Source organism: Haliotis rufescens, unplaced genomic scaffold (assembly GCF_023055435.1).
Source record: "Haliotis rufescens isolate VD_foot unplaced genomic scaffold, xgHalRufe1.0.p SCAF_47, whole genome shotgun sequence".
Classification (NCBI taxonomy): domain Eukaryota; kingdom Metazoa; phylum Mollusca; class Gastropoda; order Lepetellida; family Haliotidae; genus Haliotis; species Haliotis rufescens.
In genome coordinates this window covers 2,617,494-2,631,308 of record NW_025964190.1, presented here as the reverse complement: position 1 = coordinate 2,631,308, position 13,815 = coordinate 2,617,494, and the positions used below count along the sequence as shown (strand labels likewise).

The 13,815-nt window shown below is 42.6% G+C and overlaps 1 long non-coding RNA gene across 1 annotated transcript in view; it reads left to right on the top strand.

Moving 5' to 3' along the window:
- Nucleotides 1-4,662: 4,662 nt before the first annotated feature.
- The window catches only part of LOC124119400, a 56,592-nt gene continuing 47,439 nt past the window's right edge, over nucleotides 4,663-13,815 (top strand). Inside the window, exon 1 of the long non-coding RNA XR_006858639.2 lies at nucleotides 4,663-4,810. This is a non-coding gene — a long non-coding RNA (uncharacterized LOC124119400). The remainder of the gene's footprint in view (nucleotides 4,811-13,815) is intronic.

Genomic DNA, 13,815 nt, shown 5'->3' with positions numbered 1-13,815 from the left:
TTGGAAGTCTCATTAAGGTTTTAGCATTATTGGTATTATTATTTGACAGATACTCCGTCATTCCTTGCAGATTATTCTCGAAAGACAGCGTCATTGTTAGCACATGTTGTCTGGCTGTGTAACCTGTTATACTGGATGATTGCAACACGCTACACGTTACAACCCTTAATGTAAAAAGTACTCTTAATGTAAAAAAAATTATATTAAGGGTTACCTGTTAATTCTTAATGTAAAAAAATGTACATTAAGAGTAACAACCCGCAACCCTTAATGTAAAAATTAGAGTTAATATCGTACGTATCGCCACTTAATATAAAATATTCTTATAAAACAAAGTTTGATTTGAAATATAGGATAGTTTTTGCTATTTTCACGTTTTATATTGTTTTTTGCTCGGTTTCCTGCAATTATTCGTAATAAGCGACAGCGTGAGAAACTGACTTTGCTCAGACCTGAGAACAGGAGGGGCTATAATAAGAATGGCAGGCTCGTTATTGAGGAAATGTCAGCTTCTACTCTGGAAGGTGATGAGCATCAGTTGTCGGCTCCAGTTGCAGATCGCGACAAGTGGAACATCGTCAACTGTGGATCAGGAGCGGGTGCTGTCGTCAAGGATGAAGGTTGTGCAAAAGCATATCTTACATTGCAAGGAATATAGAAGATTTAACCATCAAACTGTCCGACATTGGCTTTGTTTCTTTTGTACCTGAACATGACAGTGTTGCTTTATATGAAACATAGTCAATAGAAAATTACCAGCCACAAAAAAGTTCAAGTTCGGGAGGTATTCGGGAGGTATACTTTTGATAAAATATTCACTGGTAAGATATGTTATTGATGTTCGATACAGAGAACATGCTATTACTAGTCTGTTGGATAAAAGTATGTTTGGTTTCAGTAGAGCTACATTATGTGTGTTTACATATATGCAGCCGGAGAGATCGACCTGGTGTGACAACAAAGATAGACAAAATGGGGTAGAGCTTTTGCTGTATTTTTTATTGAGTACACTGGAACAGTACCCAACTGTTTTTATCATTGTACTTGGATTTGTTTGTTTACTTGTTTGTTGTTTAACACCGCACTCAACAATATTCCAGCTTTATGAAAAAAAACCAGCTGTAAATAATCGAGTCTGGACCAGACAATCCAGTGGTCGACATCATGAGCGAGTCTGACCACCCGATCCCGTTAGTCAAACTGATTGATATACAAGACTGGGTAAAATATTACAATCCATGTACAGTAATGTTAAGACCATCTTCCCGAGGCAAGTGAGTTAACTGACTATAAAAGTCCAGTTTCCACCCTTGGCGAACTAGGCTGGTATTATGGAGTTACATTTAGGCTGGACTAACGAGTCTATGCATAGTCCAATCAAAATCTTGCACCGAAATCGAAATCCGGTTCGTAAAGTATCATTAAAATTTCGGTCGACTGCAGGATTTGTAAAGCATGTGCACCGCTAACTCGTTGTCAACAGACATTTTCTAAATCTTTTCATGCTTTTTATCAAGGTGCTCACGTGATTTGATGCACTTCGCGATGTAAGACTCGTTTTATCACAATATAGATCTTGGTTATCAATCAGATCGTCTTGACTGGGCGCCACCGTTTTGTTTGAAGCAAATGCAAGTGATACGAGAGGTTGAATCTGATTGGTCAATAGGAGAGGCATAGAAAGGACATAACTCGTAATAGCCACTAGTGGCGCTACGATCGAGCCCAGGAATTTCAGCCTAGTTTGGCAAGGGTGGAAACTGGTCTTTTAAAGTCAGTTAACTCTCTTGCCTCGGGAAGATGTGTAAAGACTTACCATAGTCAGTTTTTTTAATAAACGAATTGGTTACTGAAATGGAACACAATTGTCGTTTTGGTGTTAAGTTACATTCGGAATGTACTATTTATATTTGTTTACTTCTATGTGCGGAGGACCTTATTGTGTTTGGCAATACTGTCAACAACAATTGTAGCAATAGATTACTGAGGTCGAATGCTTAAATAATATTGCAATTCAGGCAAGAAAGGTGTTCATGGTCCTGTTAATTATTATAAATTCCTTGAAACCATACTCGCCTCACTTTTACTTCAAATGTTTTGATGCAAAGATAACACCAATACTTTTATACGGGGCTGAAATTTGGGGTTCAGTGACATAGAACCGAGTCTGGCAGACCATGCTTAACTGTCATATCCGTAATACTGCAACAAAATGCCAATTATTGTATGCCTAATACTCTGTTAATGGACCATTCTAACAACCCAACATCATCACCAACTTGGTCTGATCTGCTTGGGCTGAGTCCTCATTTCCGTCGTTACGGTATTAGGATAGTAACGAGGTTACCTTGCAGAGAATCGAAACATAACCTTTGTAAAACAATAAGTTTGATAAAAATTAGGGGTTAGGGGTCATACGCTCTTTTATGAAGCCTGAATATAACAACCAGAGAGTGAATTTCAAAATGATTAGTCATTTGCACATCTAGACAAAGTAACGATCAATTAAATCTGCGAAGTTTCATGAAAGTTCGATAAGTATTATTTCGTAGTGATAACCCTTAATGTAAACTTTTTTTTATCTATCACTTCAACCCTTAATGTAAGAATTTTTACATTAAGAGTATTTTTCACATTAAGAGTTGTAACAAGGGTGGACCCGCAACCCTTAATGTAAAATATTTTTACATTAAGAGTAATTTTCACATTAAGGGTTGTAACAGCGCCAGCATACATATCAAGTTGTCTTCATAAGCGTGCTGCGGAAAATGGGCAATTGATTATTGATAAGATCCAATTATTTTTGAAAATTCATACCTCTTCTCAGCTTGCAGCTATTTTTTAGCAACTACTTGAGAAATTCAAGAGATTAGGTAGAGACGAACACATCCATCATATTCTTCAATATGAAGCAAGATCGCTCGGCCAGAGCATTGGTATAAACATTACCTGCGCGGCAATCGATGCCCTATAATAAATGTCATATATCACACAGGCAATAAATGTCCCTGTGGATGTGTCCAGCTGATTGATCATGTTGAAATGATGGTTTGCACGAGGACCAGATAACATGTAGCCTATAGATATTTTATACCGAACATTCCTACACGCCAATGACTTACCTGTAAATACGTCACGTTGTATTGATTATCATTTAGTGAATAGCCTTTGCAACACACAGTTAAACTTGATCTTATATGTTATCGATAATACTTTATTGTGATTGTACTGTAGAAATTATCACTATTCCGGTCCCTGAACAGGATAAAGTTCACCCAGATAATTACGCTTTCAGACATTATGCATAATGCTTGCTTCGTTAAACCGGATGATAATGTTTTTGAATTGTTACAATTTATTATGTTAAGATTTAGAAAGAGTACCGTCCGGACTACAGGGTTTTCACCGTAAAGTATACATTTGAAATCGTCCCAAATATATACATTTGAAATCGTCGTGCGGCCCCGCACGCGCTCTTGCCCGCCCGCATGCTTACACACACGCGCACTCACGCACGCACGCACGCACGCACGCACGCACTTAAAGGACAATTGAAGTGAAAACAACACTCGTGGTTTCATTTGTAGAGTTGTGATTGTGTGAGTGGACGTGACCGAATCACCGTGTGTGTGACTGAATCCTCGTGGATGTGACCAAATACCGTCGATGTGACCGAATACCCTGAGGGTGTGACAGCATCCCTTGGGATGTGATCGCATACAGTGGATGTGATCGAATCCCTGTGGATGTAACCGAATGCCCTGAGGGTGTGACCCGAATTCTCCGGAGGTGTGGTCGAATCCCTTGAAGTTGTGACGGCAGCCTCAGGGTGTGATCGCATACAGTGGATGTGATCGAATCCCTGCGGATGTAACTGAATGCCCTGAGGGTGTGACCCGAATTCTCCGGAGGTGTGGTCGAATCTTTTGAAGTAGTGACCGCATCCTCATGGTGTGATCGCATACAGTGGATGTGATCGAATCCCTGTGGATGTAACCGAATACCTTGATGATGTGACCGAATTTCCCGGAGGTGTGTCCGAATCCCTTGAAGTTGTGACCGCATCCTCAGGGTGTGAACGAATCCTCGCGGATGTAACCGAATACTTTGGATGTAATTGAATCCCCTGTAAATGTGACCGAACCCCTCAAGATATGACCGAATCCCCTGTGGGTGCGATCATTTGAGTGTGGTAAGGATGGATATGGTTGCCCTTTGAGCTCCAGCTGAATTTTAGATTAGTTGGATATCAATTCGTCGAGTTATTAGCATGAAACCACTAATTAAGTGTACTTGAAAACATTACAGAAACAAAGTTACGCCACTCATCCCTAACGCATCCCTTGAAAAACTGATGAGTATGCTCAAATGAACCCATTACGTAATTACATGTAATACTATCCGATATTTAATCATTTGCCAGTTTTCAGTCACAGGTTCCTCAAGGCAGATCTACAAGTTCCATCCCACGCTGCACCAAATCGCTTGATGACTTAACACGCTTCGTTTAACGAACACTCAATAATGTATTGACTGACCTACTTCATGACATCGTGACTCCCCACCTGCTCGATCTAAAACCCTACGGCACCCAAATAAGGTGCGTTTCTATCGATATTTAATGTCATGTCTATCGTGCAGAGGTATGTGTGAAGGCTGTGCAGCCTAATCGAAACACACTGATGGCACGGCAAAGGCTGAAAATCAATGAAGACCATAATCTTTTGTTTCCACCAACTGCACAAGATCGAATAAAGCCTGACGCACACTGCGCAAGCTTATCACAAATGGCACAGAAGAAGAAAAACAGGTAGGTAAAGTTGTCAGTTGTCAGCCTTTTTCTTTATGTATACTTCCAGTGCAGTGATAAGTCCTGATCTTAAATCTGGAAACTCCGCTTTCGGGACGCGTCGGTTGTGAACATTTTCTTGAATACAAAAGGTGTTCCTCGTTAAGAATTATTAGTTTTTGTTTGTTAATCCGGATGAAATCTGTGGAATGGTAACGTCCGGATTGAAAGGGTTTCACTGAATACGGCCATGTTGTTATTGATACATTCGTGATACAGCAAGAGAGTTACGTCCCTTAGTCGTGCCGGGATACGCTGATCGTGGGTTCTTGTCACAGATTCGACTTGATAATCACCCCTTATAATCTCATTATATCAGAGCTCTTGGGTTCAACCAAAGTGGTAAAAGTCTATACTGCGATAATTTGCTGTTGTATCCAGCGTTAAGTTGAAACGTTATGATGTAACTAAAACATCACTATACATCATGTAGACTGACATATTATATGACCTCCTTAACTCGAAATTCCATTTACACGACATATCCATGATCAGAGCAGTATTCTTTTACTATGGTCTCATTGAATGACTCCGCTTGTTTCGAATATGACAACGTTCATAGTCAATGATCCATATTGTTTAATGACGCGGCCATCAATAGTCCATCTGAATCACGGCAGTGTACTGACAATAAATTATTGGCCACGTAAACCTGTTATGGAAACCATGAGCGAGGATCTGCGTTAATTACCTGGGTCCGACAACACTCAAACATTCAGGTGACAATCAAACAACCAGGAGACACTCAAACAACCAGGTGTCACTCAAACAGTCAGGTAACACTCAAACAGCCACGTGACACTCAAACAGCCAGGTGACACTCAAACAACCAGGAAACACTCAAACAAACAGGTGACACCCAAACAGCCAGGTGACATGCAAACAGCCACGTGACACTCAAACAACCAAGGGACACTCAAACAACCAGGTGATACTCAAACAGCCAGATGACAATCAAACAACCAGGTCACTCTCAAACAACCAGGTGACACTCAAACAAACAGGTCACTCTCAAACAACCTGGTGACACCCAAACAGTCAGGTGACACTCAAACAGCCAGGAGACACTCAAACAGCCACGTGACACTCAAACATCAAAGTGGCACTAAAACAGCCAGGTGACACTCAAACAACCACGTGACACTCAAACAAGCAGGTGACACTCAAACAGCCAGGTGACACCCAAACAACCAGGTGACACTCAAACAACCAGGTGACACTCAAACAACCAGATGACACTCAAACAGCCAGGTGACACTCAAACAGCCAGTTGACACCCAAACAACCAGATGACACTCAAACAACCAGGTGACACTCAAACAACCAGGTGACACGCAAACAGCCAGTTGACACCCAAACAACCAGATGACACTCAAACAACCAGGTGACACTCAAACAACCAGGTGACACTCAAACAGCCAGTTGACACCCAAACAACCAGATGACACTCAAACAACCAGGTGACACTCAAACAGCCAGGAGACACGCACACAGCAGGTGACACGCAAACAACCAGGTGACACGCAAACAGCTAGGTGACACTCAAACAGCCGGGTGACACGCAAACAGCCACGTGACACGACAAGCATGGTAAAAGGCGACTAACGGGATCGGGTGGTCAGGCTCGCTGACTTTGTTGATGCAGGTCATCGATCCCAATTGAGCGCATCAATGCTCATGATATCATTCAATGGATTGTCTGGTCCACACTCGAGTATTTACAGACCGCCGTCATGAAGACAAACATAGGTTCAGGACATGCTTACCCTTTTCACGATTACCTGTGGTCATCACAGGTTTTCAGTGATCCATTCATATAATTCTTCACCGCTGCGTTGCCTTTTAAATCAATTTAATGTTCCGGCGGATAATGGAGACTTTTTTTCTGTTATTGGCGATTTTTATTCCTTGTGACTTAATCTTTCCATGATTATATTAACTGGAGGGCATTTTGTTAAGAGGCAATTCGAATGTTGGTCGTTATGTGTAATGTCTGAAATGAATGCCGCATTGAGGGGGACTATTCTATAACACTCAAAACAGTTCGAAAGGGTACCCCAGTGGTTAAACCGCCCACTCTTCACGCCAATGGTCTGGGTGCGATCCCCCAAAGTCCATGTCTTGAGTCCATCGCTTTGATATTGCTGGAATATTGCTGAAGGTGGATCGAACACAATCTAACTAACTCACTTATAAAATCCGAAGTTCGTAATTCAATTCATCATCGCTCATGAAGATTACATTTGTTTTGATTCGTCCCCAGCTTTCTCTAGATAGTGATATTGTACATGTTAACGAATTCGCAATAACAGAAGTAAAAAAGCAGGGCTTTCCTACCGTGATAGTTATACTTTAAGTGACTTGTGAAATCTTTTGGCAATTATTCTTTCAGAAGCGTTTTTGGCAAAGGAACCACAAAATAGGCAAGACGGGTAAATGGGAAAGGCGGATGTATCTAAACGGTTCTTTATGTCCCACGAGAACAGACAAATTTTAAAGATACGGAAAATATGTAATTTTTAAAAATAATCCTAAAGATTGTTTACATTGTTACGTGTTGATTCCCAAATTGAAACAATATGTAAACCGAGAAATCTGTACGTAAAAGAATTTAGTGTAACACCAACAAACAAACAACAATCAACAGTTATACTACAAAATTAACTAGGTTTACAGTCAATACAAATTACACAGCAATTACAATGGCAGTACACAAGAGTGGTCGTACAATATTTAGTATTACATGTGAGAGGAATGAAAATGACAATGACAAGCGCAATATTTCACCTCGTCGCAACAGCTTTACAATAGGTCTAGGCGGAAAATCCGGGGTGATCTCACACATAAGCTGGTCTTGATGTAATGTCAGATGAAATGTGAGATGAGACAGGGACGCGCCCGCCCCACTTGTACAGTCCAAACAGCGTCCAGCACTTTCTACAGTGCCAGACCAGTCTAGTGTCACTTGAACATCACAGAATATTCTACGTGTTTCTATAACGCTTGAAACCGATTCATGCTATTCCGGAAGTTTACAGATAATTCGAGATCTAAATATAATTACTTCCTTGCCACTACATACATTTAATAATCTTTCATTCCTGACAACTAGTCATTTTCTAAATAAACACAATGAACTTTACTGAATCTCAACACAAACAATGTAATACAGTTACAACCATTATACTGCCATGAAACAATATGAACATCCTCAATTATATGCATTGACCACTGAAATTCAGTGATGATACCAGGTGTTCGCGACAGGGAAAGTTGCAGGGCTCGGGTGTGTACAGACAATGTGGTTGGTGGCTGACTGTTTGTGACCGCCTCCGTGGTCTAGTGGTAGAGCGTCCGCCCGGAGACCGCCTCCGTGGTCTAGTGGTAGAGCGTCCGCCCGGAGACCGCCTCCGTGGTCTAGTGGTAGAGCGTCCGCCTGGAGACCGCCTCCGTGGTCTAGTGGTAGAGCGTCCGCCTGGAGACCGCCTCCGTGGTCTAGTGGTAGAGCGTCCGCCCGGAGACCGCCTCCGTGGTCTGGTGGTAGAGCGTCCGCCCGGAGACCGCCTCCGTGGTCTAGTGGTAGAGCGTCCGCCCGGAGACCGCCTCCGTGGTTTAGTGGTAGAGCGTCCGCCCGGAGACCGCCTCCGTGGTCTAGTGGTAGAGCGTCCGCCTGGAGACCGCCTCCGTGGTCTAGTGGTAGAAAGTCCGCCCGGAGACCGCCTCCGTGGTCTAGTGGTAGAGCGTCCGCCCGGAGACCGCCTCCGTGGTCTAGTGGTAGAAAGTCCGCCCGGAGACCGCCTCCGTGGTCTAGTGGAAGAGCATCCGCCCGGAGACCGCCTCCGTGGTCTAGTGGTAGAGCGTCCGCCCGGAGACCGCCTCCGTGGTCTAGTGGTAGAAAGTCCGCCCGGAGACCGCCTCCGTGGTCTAGTGGTAGAGCATCCGCCCGGAGACCGCCTCCTTGGTCTAGTGGTAGAACATCCGCCCGGAGACCGCCTCCTTGGTCTAGTGGTACAGCGTCCGGAGAGCGGAAGGTCAAGGGTTCGATCCCAGTCCGCGTCATTCCAAAAGACGTTAAAAGGTGGTAAGTAAAGTAAATGTTTCTTTTGTCGACGTCTAAGATTCCGTTCTAAACGATTGTCATATTTCTAACTTCAGTAATAAAAATGCAACTGAATTTAAAGGCGAATTAGCATATGATGAACTTTGAAATGCATAAAAATACAAAAGTCCTGGGCCTCGTTCCTCAAAGCGATCTTAGCGCTGCAATGATCGTAAGGGTCGCCTCCGTGGTCTAGTGGCAGAGCGATACCCGGTCGCGTCATTCCAAAAGACGTTAAAAGATGGTACTTGTTCTTACCCTGTCTGGCGCTCGGCATTAAGGGGCTTAAGCAAGGACTGGTCGGCTCGGAGTCAGTGTATTGTGTCAGAGGGGGTATTCATGTTAAACTGTCGCATTTTATCTCAGTGGGCTAGCACTATAACATCGGCACAAGTCGAAAATAGTACAAGCAGCTACACACACACACGTGCATACACGTCGCTATTTAAGTGCAATAATCTTGGACGCGACGTTAAACTCCATTTCTTCTCACCTGATTGTTTGTCATTCATCTTTTATTTGGTTTGGTTTGGTTTGTTGTTTAACGCCGCACTCAGCAATATTCCAGCTATATGACGGCGGTCTGTAAAAAATCGAGTCTGGACCAGACAATCCAGTGATTGACATCGTGAACATCGATCCAGGCTCACTTTTCCAGAGATTAAATAAATTTAGATATGCTCTGAAACACAATGTAGATCCAGCGAATAAGGCAGTGTATTTGCACTGCTAAAAGGCAGACAGTTTATCAATACCCTGTCAACTAAAACTAATCGATGATGTTATTGTAGCCATAATTACTTATGGTTGTGTGGCTTACAGCTTTGATGATATTAAAATAATTGAAAGTGTAGATCTACATATAAACTTTTTTTTAAAACTTCTATGCATAAATGTCAGTAGACCAAGATTGATGTTTTGAGGGGAACGAGGAAGAAAACCCTTGTGTCACTATTTATATACGTATGGTTATATTTTGGGCTCGTTAAGTAACTGGTAAAAGTACGACATTTTCTTGTATCATGTACAGACTTCTATACACGATCATGTGAGGTGAGGTGAAATGGGGTTTAACGTCGCGTCCAAGATTATTGCACTTATATAGCGACGTGCTTGCACGTGTGTGTGTGTGGCTGCTTGTACTAGTCCGGACTGATGCCGATTTATAGTGCTAGCACACTGAGATACCATGCCGCAGTTTAACATGAATACCCCACTCAGACACAGTATACTGACTCCGAGCCGACCAGTCCTTGTTTTAGTCCTTTAATGCCGAGCGGCAGACTGGGTAACAACAAGTACCATCGTTTAACGTCTTTTGGTATGACGCGGCCGGGGATCGAACCCCGGACCTTCCGCTCTCCGGGCGGACTGAAAACAGTGGCGGAAACACTGCCACCATAAAGTCTATAACATAACTATAATACATATATGAGTGAGTGAGTGAGTGAGTATGGTTTTACGCCGCTTTTAGCAATATTCCAGCAATATCACGGCGGGGGACACCAGAAATGGGCTTCACACATTGTACCCATGTCGGGAATCGAACCCGGGTCTTCGGCGTGACGAGCGAACGCTTTAACCACTAGGCTACCCGACCGCCCCTATACATATATGAAATACACCACCATTGGACAACCATTTATTGTTTATTTTATGATTAGCCGCCTTCAAACAAGTGAGTATAGTTTATTAAGCCAATTATTAAGTTCAACATTGAAAATACAGTGCGTTTTCCTCCTCATTGATTCTCACGATATGGCTGATATATTGCCGATATGACGTCAAGTTTTAACTCAATCACCCTCATTTGTAAATTACTTAAATATATGGATGAAATAAGTCTCGCCTGATTCTGATCTACGGTGCTGATTACGGCATTCAGGGCATGTTGAATGGCTATGTTACTAATTCAAATATCCATCTGCTAATATCCGACCACGCACGCCAATGGAAATCAATCAGTCAATTAAAGAGTACCTCGAGGGTATGAAATAGAAATATTAATCGAACAAATACAACTAAAATCCCATTTGGTTTACCGCTGATACAATTAACCATAAATACAAACTGGTAAGTGATCTGATAAAGTGTTCAGGGCCATGTTGCAATCAAGGCAGACAACAGACTTTGTCCCTTTGTCAGCACAGTTTATACCGCTAGCAACACACACCTCTGCCAGGGTGCGAGTTGTGTGTCATGTGACGTTACTTGACAATGGTAACGCAGGCGTGGTCATACAGGTTTTAACAAATACAGGCACACCTTTAGATTAAAGGAGAGTAGTTTTATGGAAATACTATGTGCTATAATGTAAATTTCACGACCGTCAGGTGATGTCATGTCATTTTATGTGATGTTCACTTGACCGAAAAGTAGTTCAATTCTGTATTCCTCCCAGCGCTTGGCGATATGACCATTAGGATATATTGGGGACGACCTGAGTGAATTGTTTCCCAAACAGAGACCGTTTAATCACATGTGACCATGACGTGCCATGCTATTTGTGCTAGATGTAGTTATAGTTATACCTACAGTACCTACATATGTACCACCTGTACCTAGACATGTACTACTTGTACCCACATATGTACCACCTGCACCTACACATGTACCACTTGTATCTACATATGTACCACCTGTTCACACCCGTGTACCACCTTCACCTACACATGTACCACTTGTATCTACACATGTACCACCTGTACCTACACATATACCATCTTTACCTACACATGAACCACCTGTACGTACATATGAACCACTTGTATCTACATATGTACCACCTGTTCACACCCGTGTACCACATGTATCTACACATGTACCATTTGTACCCACACATGTACCACATACACCTACACATGTACCACTTGTACCCACATATGTACCACCTATACCTACACATGTACCACTTGTATCTACATATGTACCACCTGCACCTACACATGTACCACTTGTATCTACATATGTACCACCTGTTCACACACGTGTACCACCTTCACCTACACATGTACCACTTGTACCCACATATGTACCACCTATACCTACACATGTACCACTTGTATCTACATATGTACCACCTGCACCTACACATGTACCACTTGTATCTACATATGTACCACCTGTTCACACACGTGTACCACCTTCACCTACACATGTACCACTTGTATCTACATATGTACCACCTGTACCTACACATGTACCACTTGTACCTACACATGTACCACCTGTATCTACACATGTACCACCTGTACCTACACATGTACCACCTGTACCTACACATGTACCACCTGTACCTTCACATGTACCAGCTGTCCCCACACATGTACCACCTGCACCTACACATGTACCACCTGTACCTACACATGTACCACATGTATCTATACATGTACCTCCTGTACCTAGACATGTACCACCTGTACCTACACATGTACCACCTGTACCTACACATGTACCACGTGTATCGACATATGTACCACCTGTACCCACACATATTACCTTTCGCGACATGCAAAGTCGCCTTTTATGGCAAGCATGTGTTGCTGAAGACCTATTCTACCCGGATCTTCACGGTTCTGCTATTATTACAACCAACGGGACACGTGCTTGTTCTTAAAATGATACAGTGCGCGTGACTGTCACTTTGGTGTAGACGTAGATGAAACGTTTCCGACGACTGGGGAATCGATTTTCAAAATGACTTTAGTTTCACGTGCATTGTGATTGGCTCGTGTATTCGCACGCAAAATTGAGCGTTGGAGGACGAGACTTTCGCAGGTTAGGGACAGAGTCAAGTGGTTAAGAATGAACCTAATGCACACAATTAAAGTGATGAACAGTTGACATTTCAGCACCAAAGGAAGCAGTTTGTCTTTAGAACCTTTGTTGATGGCTTGTCACTTCAATGCCCTTTTCACATACAAACAAAAAATCGTTAAATGAAACAGTTAATGAAAATGTCAAAAATTAATGGATATTACTTTCTTACAATGATTGGGTCACAGTGGAGAACATACCCAAGGCATTGTGAAACTATTTCTATCCTTATCTAAATAGTGAAACGGTTGACGTGAAACGCCAGTTACGACATTGAGACAGGACTGTTTACCTTCATCGTGAATAGGTGCGCTTCAGCGTGCAACGCTATGGTTGGTCAGTTAAACTAGCTTGATAACACTGTTTGACTCTACACGAACACAATTATCATAAAAGGAATTCAATTAATTCCATGTTTATTTCAAATCCCTAGGTGTCACTCAAAGACTACTCACTCTCTCTCTCTCTCTCTCTCTCTCTCTCTCTCTCTCTCTCTCACACACACACACACACACACACACACACACACACACACACAAACACAAAGTACGCTCTTGTCAACTCCGGGGGCGGTCTGGTAGCCCAGTGGTTAAAGCGTTCGCTCGTCACGCCGAAGACCCGGGTTCGATTCCCGACATGGCCCAGGTACAATGTGTGAAGCCCAATTGCGTGGATAGATGCTCATGATATCATTCACTGGTTGGTCTGGTCCAGACTCGATTATTTACAGACCGCCGTCATATAGCTGGAATATTGCCGAGTGCGGCGTTAAACAACAAACAGACCAAAATTATTGTAACGGCTGAATGAGGCCAGAATAAGTCTCGTCGGCGTGATCAGCACCATTGTTCGACAACGACAGTGTGAACTATTTCTTTATAGTATTGTTATACACATCATATTAGTCGGAATGTGCACTGAAAAAGTGTGTTTAGGTATTAATTACATGCTAGACATATTTACTCGTAAACATGTTAGAAATGTGTTCAAATCCTAGACGGAATTTTGCACGTGTTTTATCTTAACGTGATTAGAACTTAAAAACGCGTGC